Raw genomic sequence first — 10,049 nt, 5'->3', positions numbered from 1 at the left:
AAGTTTAGGTGTTGTCTTAGTTTAGTCCAACCAAATGTCCAACATTCTCCAGCCACCATGGTCTTCAGCTGAGTAGCACGTTTTAACCAGCACAAATTGTCATATATTAAATTATTTCTTGTAAAAAGTATGGTTGCCTTTGGTAGAGTTTTAAAATTATGATTTGAGAATAGAGTTGTATTTTAAATTTGTGAGTTTTGGAATTATGATTTGAAAAGAGAAAATTTGTTTAGTTATGAGTTTTGAAAATATTTTTAAATTGAGTTTTGAATTTTTGATGTGACATATGAAAAGAAAAAATTTGTTTGGTTATGAGTTTTGAAAAGAGTTTTCAAAACTTAATTTAAAAACTTATAACTCATAACCAAACACACAACTCAAAACTCTATTCAAAATTTTATTCAAAACTCAAAACCACACTCTTTTCAAAATTCAATTCAAAAAAATAATTTCTCATTTTGGTCTGAAAAAAATAATTTTTATATTTAAAAAATATCAAAACAAAATTTTTTTCCCCCAAATAACAGGTAATTGGCAAATTGCAAAAATACATACATAAATAAATAAATAATGTACTGTTCTGGTCAACCGGCCGGTCGACTGTGCGGACGACCTGGTAAATCTAAAAAAATTGAAAACTCACTAAGAAGAGTTGTACCAAACATGTTGTGATGTTGAAATGTGAGGTTAGAATTAGTTTTTGAAAACTCCATTCAAACAGAGACTTCGCGTATGAGGGTGGAACTAGGATTCCAAAGCTACACCAAACACGGCCTATGAAATTATTGAAGTAATTTAACCAAAAAAAAAAAAGAAAAAGACTATAAACAAAACTATCACAAGAATGTCATATAACCTTATACATTGACGTGTATAAGCTCATAAAGGCCATGAATCACTATGAACAACCCAAGCCCATCACTTGGAGCCCAATACATAACCCAGCTGGTGAGGTCCAGGACAGCTGGAATCCAACATGGCATAAAGAGCCAATGACACTCAGACACATGGCAGGTGAAGGACGAGCCACATCAGCAGATAAAGATTTGCAAAGTTATTACCACTGCACATCACTATTAATGCAGCCCATCACAGCATTTATTACGACAACACCTCTCCGTCGGAACAGGACCCCTTTACCCTGAACAAGGTAAGGTACAGCATAGACTTTCGACGAGGAGGGCAGGTTGGAAGGGACAGCGACATGATTACCAAAGGATATAAGCAAACGTTGAAGACAAGAAGAGGGTTAAGCTTTTCTATCTCTAATCTCTCCCTCTGCATTCTACTTCTCTTCCTAACTTGCTCGTCGGAGGGTTCACTGGGGGACTACCCAGTTTCCCGTTGAACTTGTTTGCAGGTTATCCGGTGGGCTTGATCATTTGGACGTGGGCTTGAGGGGCTTGGACCAGTCCGATCCATTCACTGGAACAAACTGTATCATCATACATTGCTTTCAAAACTAAATACTAGAACTAGGATACTTCCCAATACAGTTATTGAGGAATTGAATGTAACTAACATGGTCTTCTTGCGGCAGAAATAAAAGGACAAAAACCTGTGGCACTAGTAGATTTTGAATATTGTCAAACAATATTAGGACAAAGATATGAGTAGTAAAATGAATTCAAAATAGAAAATATTTGATTCAAAAATTCATAAGATATAACAAGATTTTACCAGTCAATCTTTAATTAAAAAATCCAAAGGTGAAGATTGTTCTCAATCTCCCGTCGATTTATTCCCCAGTATACAAGTCAATGGTTTAGTGTTTCGAAATAGAATCATGCGGTACATGGAGTGAATTTTAATATTCTGATAATGCAGAGAGAATTTAGAAATTATTAAGTTTGCATAATCCAAAGGAAGATGAAAATTACCAGTTACTTTTTAAATCAAAGTTGTGACAACCAATGTGGGTGTACAAAGAGGAGGGCATCAAAGTTTTCTCCTACTTTTCATGGCAACCAGCTGCTCAAGTGGATTGGAGGGAAAGGATGGCCACTCCCAATGATCGGAATCATCATTGAAAGTGGCTGTCTAATAATGATCAGTTGAGAGTGTAGGAGGGGGAAACAAACCCGTACTTTTTCATAGTGACCAACTTCTCAAGTGTGGCGGGAAGGTGATGGATGGCCATGCCCAACGATCATTTTGAGATTTACTTATGACCATTAAACCTCAACATGATGGTCTTCTTAATGGCACCCTTGATTATCATAGTGACAATCAATGCAAGCCTCATGAAAAAACACATGGCTCACGTGCCGGCCTGAGCTTGGCCCGATCCTAAAAATTATGGGCTATTGTTGGGCTGAGAGGCAAGGTCCATGGGCTCGACCCATAAGCCCGTGCCAATGGCTCATTTAAGTTTTGTTACCGTTGAGAGCTTTATACTTTTTTTTTATTAAAGATGGTTCTCCATATGATTGAAGAATAACACTAAAAATTATTTTTTTCTATTAATTTCTCATATATACATAGTTTATTATTTGAAACCAAAAACCTTCCTGTTGCGCTCTAATTGTCAAAAATTAATTAGACGAAAACTAATTAATCGAAGTATGAGATTTGCAAAAGAAATTTCATTCTCATTCATTTAATTATTAAAAATTATTCTCCTTGACAATTTTCTTTACTTCTTGAAAGTACATACAAGAAAATATTCTCGGAAATATTTATTTTGAGAGATGGTATAACTAAAAAAGAAAATGATGGTACCATGGATGAAAATCATAGCTCAACTCTCTGTGTATTACATTCAATATGACATGTTCTTTACAAACAAAATGTCTCACAAGCTTACAATAATAATGGGGGTATTCCCCTTTACAAAAGAATGACCCTTAGTCAAAGAAAACAATTAAGGCCCGAAACCAAACATAATAAATAGGAGTACTTCGGCTTGTCACCACGTTATAACAATAATATGACAAAACAACATGTTTGATCCTCAAGCCCAAAGACACCTACCCTTCCTGATACACTCTATTTGTCAAAAAATTAGTTAGACGAAAACTAATTAATCTAAATATGAGATTTTCTAAAGAAATTTCATTCTCATTCATTTAATTATTAACAATCCTTCTCGTTAACAATTTTCTTTACTTTTTGAAAGTACATACGAGAAAATATTCTTGAAAATATTTATTTTGAAAGATGATATAGCTAAAAAAGAAAATGATAGTACCACAGATGAAAATCATAAATCCACTCTCCATGTATTGCTTTTAATATGACATGCTCTTTACAAACAAAATGGCTCACAAGCTTACAACAATAACGAGGGTATTCCCCTTTACAAAAGAAAGGCGCCCAGTCAAAGAAAACAATTAATACTGTGTTTGATTGAGGGATTTGATAAGGTATTTGAAAAGAGAAATGAAAAAGGTAGGTGAAATGTGTAAAAAATATGTCTACATTTTACATAATTTCATACTCTTTTTTCATTTCCCTTTCCAAATCACTCAACCAAATACAACGTAAAGGCCCAAAACCAAACATAATAAATAATGTGATAAAATAAAATGTCTAATCCTCAAGCCCAAAGACACCCACATCTATCTAGCAGTGGGTCAGAAAACCACATGCTCACCAAATATTCTCGTAGCGTTACTTTAAAAGACATGTAGGCATAGTGATACAATGTACGCCAAATGTCTTAGTTTACGTATTTAATCCCTTAAGTTTGATTTATTTAATTAACCCCACCAGTTAACTTAAATAAATTACTAAACAGAAATATGACAAGATTGTCAACAAGACATTCAGTCCAACTTATTTAATTAACTCGTTCTAATTAAATTAAATTAAATAATTATACAAGCTACAGTGATGGTTAATAGTATTAATTCCACCTCATTTAAGTGACCTATACTAATTAAATGAATAATTATAGTGACTACCAACAGAGTCTCAATTACATTTTATTTAATTAACTTATGCCAGTTAACTTAAATAATAAAGCAACTATAGTGAGTTTGCCAACAAGGCTTCAATACTTGCCAACGCGATAATAAATCTAATTTATTTAATTAACTCAACCTAGTTAATTTAAATAAATGAGTAATCTTCAATCACTTGTCAATAGGTCTTTAAGTCCAATTTATTTAATTAACTCACATTTGTTAACTTAAATAAATATTAAACATAATAACTGCCAACATTATGGCCGAGCTATAACATTAATAATAGGTCCTTTCCTGATTACACCCTAGGCCATGTTTGTTTAGGCGGACTGGATTAGCATTCCCATGACTAATAGTCCTAGGATTACGAATCCGTTGAATTATGTATCCTATCTTAACTAATAGTCAAGTTTAAAATAATTAGTCCGTACTTCAATTGTTTAACCAAATATCGGATTAATAATTTTATTGGACTATTAGTCCAATCCCAAACTCATATCCACCCAAACAAACATGACCTAGGCTCACTCCAAGCTGTGTGTCAAAAAGAAACTCCATCGACATCTATTGAGGTTATTGTTCCTCTCAACTACGTAGTGCCCGGGTTTTATACTACAAATAGTTGGTATCACTATCTCCTACAACAAGGAACAATAATACTGTCCATAAGCCTATAACTTGGGCCACACCCGTAAAATCAATAATACCGAAACAAAGTCCGAAAATCAACTAGGTATAGTAAACAAACACCCGATTACTACATACTTAACCAAAATCAATTTTCCTATTAAAAAGCATTTTCTATGACTTAACCAATTATATCAAAATCCTCTTTGACAATAATTATGAAATGTATCATAGGTGTTCTTTTGCCATTCTATCAATATTAACTTCATCAAATTAATCCAAAGTGATAAAATTAATCATTTATTTCAGTTTAATCCAAAATGTTACTTTTCCCCAAACGAGCTAAAAATGACCACTTTCCCTTTTCTCATATAAAATATCGAACAATTCAAATGTCTTATATATGAATTTAAAGTACGAAAATAACGTCAACTAGTAAAACCAGTAAATCAAATACCAAATTACTGTAATTCAAACAATTCTTTTAAATCAAACTTTGTTCTACACCAAGCAAAACAACCATAATAATCCCCACATCTCATTTTTGTCAAATCTTATCATTTCATTCCTACCACATTGCATGTCATGGTGCAAACCCAACAACATACTCGTAATCACATAGGATATAAATTAATAGCAAAACTAATTTCATAACTAAAAATTTTAAGAAAAATATCAAATGTAATGCAGAATTTTTCATTCTTCAAACCTAACCACATTTAATACCAAGTTACTCAAATAGCTACTTTTTCTCAAATTTCCTACACTTATGTTGTATTTGGTTGGGAGATTTGGGGAGGGATTTGGAAAGAGAAAGGGAAAATGTGTGTGAAACTATGTGAAATATAGGCATAATTTATTCACATTTCACCTACCTTTGCCATTTCCCTTTCTAAATCTCTCCCCAAATCCTCCAACCAAACACAACATTAGAGATTTTTACAACTTTTTCCAAAGTAAACTAAGCAAAATGATGTTTATATAATAGAAAAAATCATCAAATATGCCCAGGAATACACTTTTCAAGGTTTGAAACTCAAACACACAATTCTTATATTTTCTATTTTCACAAAAATGAACAAAGTATAACAATCTATATATGAACATAACACCTTTAGAATTTTTAATCCCAAAGCACTCTCTAATTTCAAGTTGATTGTTTAGGCATGTATTCGTTAACATAGATTGATTTTCTCAAATAAATTTCAAGATCAAGGATGGAATAACATTCAACACGATTTTTCTCAAATATAATTTCCAATCATAAACATGAGAAAGATACATGCAATACAACTCATATCATGCCATTTTTTTTCTCAAAAATAAACCCCAACGTGGATTTTAAAGCAATAATGGAGAAAATCCTACCTCAAGATCATAAGTAAGAAAATGAAAAGGTGAAGAGTGTAGATCCAAGCGACCAAGCCTTCCTAGCTTCAAGATCCTCGAAGAACTCTTCAAGAACACCAAGGTCTCTTCACCAAACTCTCTCAAATCCTACTAACCTCACTTTTAAATCTCTCACAATAATTTTGTAGAACTCTTAAACAAACAATCAAGCCTCAAGTTCTATTACACAAGATCAAAGCAAGTTTTGTGATGCTCAAATATGGAGGTGTGTAAAGAAAATCATAAGAGGGAATGGGAAAGAGAGAGACCTGTGGGTACCGTGCCTTTTTTGAGTCTAAGACATGCATGGCACACCGACTTGCTTTGACCAATAAAGAGATGCCACATAGTTTTTTTTTAAGGGGAATTAAGAAATCTTTAATAATGAAAACTAAGTTAAGGATCAATCCACCATAACCAAGAAAAATCAAGGTTCAGGAGCTTCGTTACAGGAGTGGAAGGTTATTGAATGATAGCACCCCTTCTTATCCAATTCGAAGATTGGCCTCTACTCACTTTCTATTTTATGGTTTTAGTGGTTAATTATTCACATCAACTCATTTTAAGTTCTAAAACCCTTAACTAACCTAAAACTATGTCATTTGAATAAAATGAAAATTATTTACTTTAGATTAAGAGAATAAAGTCACATTTTCTAAAATTATGGTTTTTAATAAAAAGGTGAGTTTTATCAACCCATGGCCATAAACTCAACCTAAAATGAATAATTTTCACAAAAAGCATTCAAAACATACAATTTTTGTATAGAAAAGCATTTAAATTGCATAATTGAAAAGCGAAGCAAATAGCAAGCACATGTTAAGAAGAAAAAGAGGAACTTATCTGAATGCCCACTTTCAACGTCTTTCATGCAATAAATATGACCTAATATGCAACTAAACATACAAAATATAATCCTAAGCCTGGTTTGAGGCTATTAACATGATAATTATGTAAGGAACGCAACTAACAAATAAGAAAGTAAAAATAATCTAAAATTACATGATGATCAAACTGGGTTTGTGCATGTATATTATATAGTTAAAATAAACCTAAAACGTGTTGTTTTGATTAAAAGTGAAGAACCATGCAAAATAGGAGAAGAACTTGATGAAATATGCAAACTACACAATAACATGATGAAGGGATTGTAAGGCTCTAAAAATTTTATTTTCTTAAGAGTCCCTTACTTTTAAATTATTTCTTTGAAGTCCCTGAATTTCTTAATTAATTTCAATTTTAACCATAAGATCAAAATACATACGCCAAACAAAAAACTCGCGAACCCTAATCGATTTCGGTAGCTTAGAAATCATTTCTAATACCCTAATACTGATTAATTGACTCCCTAACTATGGAATTACCACTTGAAGGTTTTTCTGATTTTTATCACATTTGTCGGTTGATCGCCTTTTTAGTCGAAACAAGAAATCCAAACCGAATTAGGTTCTCTAACCCTAATTTAGTTTAATTTTACACTAAAATAAATGTTCCAATTCATATATTAAATCCAAAACCCTCACATTTTTATTAAATCTCTAATTGACCTCAAACAAGTACTATTATATATATACACTTGTACCTTAAAACCTATTTTATATACTATACAATTTCAACAATTGTACACATGAAAAAAAAAAAATCCCTCAAATCAACCATATGGCCAACCACCCCAAGGAAGTTGAATAGATACAACTTTTTCAAACCATATCCATGAATTCAAGGAAAAATATTGGCCAGTATCCCCAAAACATGGAACCATGCTCCACCCTAAGTCCAATCCTAACCAACGCCTAACTAGATCATGATTAATTATATAATTAAGGCCTCTAATCATTCACCATCCCATTAGATTCCAAGTAAATCCAAAATGTCCAATCCATTTCCAACCAATGGGCACTTTAGATCTTTTGCACCAATTTTATTATAAAAACCACCCCTCCCTTAGCATTTTACATACAAGAACACATACACAAACGCTTCAATCAGCTGAGAGAAAGAAAGGGGAAGAGGGTGAGCTTGGTGAGAGAAAGGAAAGAAAGAAAAGGTCTTGTTAGCTAACCAACCAAGCCTCAAGTAAGCCACATCACTATCCCTCCATCTATTTCCTTTTTCAAATACATATTATTAGAGATTTCAAACCAAATTTTGAGATGTGTTGAAATGGTATTCATGTGTTCAAAGTGGATGAATTAGGCTTTAATCCTTCTTCTATTCATATTTCCTCTTAATAGATGCAAGACTACCTTTTTTCTTCCAATATCTCACATTTTTTCCAAAGGCATACCATCACTCTAAAAATTTGAGTTATTGATACATGATTTAGTATGTTTTCATCACAGAAGAAGTGAAAAATTTTCCTTAGTTGGCCTCTTTTCTCACCAATCTTCTTCTTTTGAGTATTGTGCATGAAAAATCTATTTTATAGCCAACTTTCAAAAATTCTAGAAAAATATAGAAAACTCATCTGGACCTTGGTTTTATGTCAAAAAATTTCTTAAAGAGTTATCTTTCAAGAAAAATTGGTTTCATTGAAAAAGAGTGAGCGGTTTGTAAGAAAATCTGATTTTTGTAACGATCGACGAATCTGGACAGCGCTAGAGTTTTTCTTAAATAACTAAAAATATAGAAAATCTATTCCATCTCTGAAAAATGTTCTGAAAACTAGATTAAATTCTCTACAAACCATAGGAAGGCCAGGTTCGGCAAAAAAAAAACTGAAATAGCCCTTTTGATTTTAATCTTTAAGTGGTACTAAATTTGAAAATTCTGTTTCGCATTGGAGTTTTATGACCTAGTGTTCATGAATATGCTTATTAATATATGATCATGTCTTGGTATAATATTACATATGTCATGGTTATGTACCTTTTATTTTAGTCCTTCGATGATGATCACATTTATGCATATTTATTCTTTTGTTACTTGTTTGTACTAACTAACTTAAAATATTAATTCAAATGGAAAACTTATTGGGGTGGCTAATGGGGTTTCTATCACATAAGTATTATTATGAGTTAAATGTATGTTCAAATTGAATTGCTTAGCGGGACGTGTTCCCTTTTGATAGTTAAAGTCTTGCGCAAGTGGTTGTTCGGAACCCTTGAATGAAGTAGTTGTATTCGGACCCTAGGTGGTTTGGTGTGAGGGGGGAATGGGCAAGGCCCTATTTTACCGTCTCTTTTGAGGTCCACGGTTGGCGCTACGCGGTATGTAACCGTTGGTAGGCATCCTAGGTAAGGTCTGTAAAGCAGCAAAAAATGGGGCATATCGAATAATCTGCGTTCGATTCTTGGAGTTAGGAGGATGAAATCTCTTTGGGGGATTTCTAGAATACTAACAACTAACCTTGTAACCTAGTTATTTGCTTGAATGTCATGTTCCTTTTCCCTATTATTGTAATTGCTATTGTGTATTAGATTGGGAAAAAATGACAAGGTATGTGTGCGTTTACTGGGCATTTAAAGCTCACAGCGTATCATGCCATGTGCCGAAGAAGATCTCGCAGCAAGAAGACGATGAACTGTCCTAGAGAAGTTAGAAATTTTCTTTTGTGTTTTGTATAGTCCATCTAGAATTTTATTTTTGGGATGTAATATTGATGGAACTAATTTTTTTTAACTATGTACATTCTGCATTTATTTTCTTATTATTATATGCTTGCCTTTTTAAAAACCAATATAGTTCCCTACGTTGCTTATGAGCCCTTGCATCAATGCCTTTTAAGATCTGTTAAAGAGATAGTGCACTACCTAAGAAAGTTGGACTTAGAAAAGAGGCTAATTTGACTCCTCCGGCGATTTGGGATCTTACTTGGTCACTGACCATAAGACTCATTAGTGACTTTTTCTTGACTACCACCTTTAGTGTAGATTTGGGACGTCACAACTTGGAATCAGAGCCTAGGTTCAACCCTTAGCCCCGCAGCCCGATACGTAACTCTAGAATCTCCTACGTCTATACACTAGTGTATTTTATTATCACACTATTATACCTATTTAAAATAGACTAATAATTAAAAACTTTTCCCTCCACCATAAAATGTCATCAGAGAGCCGTCAAACAACTGATATTAACCTCGACACATGGGGAGCCTTTCGCATGCAAGGTAGGAGGGCTTTGTCT

Source organism: Camellia sinensis, chromosome 6 (genome assembly GCF_055761805.1).
Source record: "Camellia sinensis isolate YWXY chromosome 6, ASM5576180v1, whole genome shotgun sequence".
Classification (NCBI taxonomy): domain Eukaryota; kingdom Viridiplantae; phylum Streptophyta; class Magnoliopsida; order Ericales; family Theaceae; genus Camellia; species Camellia sinensis.
The sequence above is the reverse complement of the archived record's forward strand: the minus strand, read 5'-3'. Positions refer to the sequence as shown.